General features: G+C 33.2%; 1 non-coding gene across 1 annotated transcript; it reads left to right on the top strand.

Moving 5' to 3' along the window:
- Positions 1–836: 836 nt before the first annotated feature.
- LOC144229813 (U6 spliceosomal RNA) lies at positions 837–940 on the top strand. Its single transcript, XR_013334606.1, has one exon. It is a non-coding gene; the product is annotated as a U6 spliceosomal RNA (small nuclear RNA).
- The last annotated feature ends 331 nt before the right edge of the window (positions 941–1,271 follow it).

The raw sequence follows: 1,271 nt of genomic DNA on the forward strand, positions 1-1,271 counted from the left end.
TCAACAAAGTTACAAGGTACAAGATCAACACACTAAATCATTTGTGTTTCTCTGTGCACCACAAAGAATCCAAAAAAGAAATCAAGAAAGCACTTCCATTTAAACCTACAAAACATTGGTGAAAGAAATTAAAGAAGAGCTAAATAAGTAGAAAGGCACCACATGTTTATGGACAGGAAGACCTAATATTGTTAAGATGTCAACATTACTCAAAGTGCTTTACATATTCAACAAATCTCTATCAAAAAGTCCAATAGCCTTTTTTGCAGAAATGTAAAAGCCATCCTCAAGACCATATGTAATTTCAAGGAATCCTGAATAGCCAAAACAATCTTGTAAAAGAATAAAGTTGGAGGACTCACACCTGCTTGGCTTCAAAACTTACCACAAAACTACAACAATTAAAACAGTATGGTACTAACATAAGAACAGACATATAAAGCAATGGAATAAAATTAAAAGCCTAGAAATAAACCTTCACAGATGGTTAATTTATTTTTTTTATTCAAGTATAATTAACATACAGTGTTACATTAGTTTCAGGTGACCAATATGATTCAACAATTCTATACATTGCTCAGTGTTCATCAAGATTAAGTGTACTCAATCCTCTTCAACTATTTCACCTATCTTCCCACCCACCGCGCCTCTGGCAACCACTTGTTTGTTCTCTATATTTAAGAGTCTGGTTTTTGTCTCTTTTTTTTTCTTTGTTCATTTGTTTCTTAAATTCCACACATGAATGAAATCATATGGCATTTGTCTTTCTCTGACTTTTTTCACTTAGGATTATATCCTCTAGATCCATCCATGTTGTTGCAATGGTTAACTGATTTTTGAAAAGGGTTCCATGCTCACTTAAATTGGAATGATACAGAGAAGATTAGCCTGGACCCTGAGCAAGGATGACATGCAAATTCATGAAGCATTCCATATTTCTGAATGTGAAAGCAAACTGTTCCTGAACTTGACTGTCTCTAGCAGAGCAATTTGGTCAGTGTATAAAACCCCAAGACATGCTGGGTCCAAAACAAACTTGAAAAGTATAAAATGAAATAATTAAAATGTATAAAATAAAAATGATAAACAAGAAAAGGGTTCCAAATCATTCAGTGGAAGCAATCTTTTCAACAAATGGTACTGAGAAATGGACCTTAATATTATACCATAGACAAAAATTAACTCAAGTGGATCAAAGACCTAAATTTAAGAGCTAAAACTATAAAGCTCTGGGGAGAAAACAGTGGGGAAAATTTTCATGATGTGGATTT

This window comes from Crocuta crocuta, unplaced genomic scaffold (genome assembly GCF_008692635.1).
Source record: "Crocuta crocuta isolate KB4526 unplaced genomic scaffold, BGI_CrCroc_1.0 scaffold204, whole genome shotgun sequence".
Classification (NCBI taxonomy): domain Eukaryota; kingdom Metazoa; phylum Chordata; class Mammalia; order Carnivora; family Hyaenidae; genus Crocuta; species Crocuta crocuta.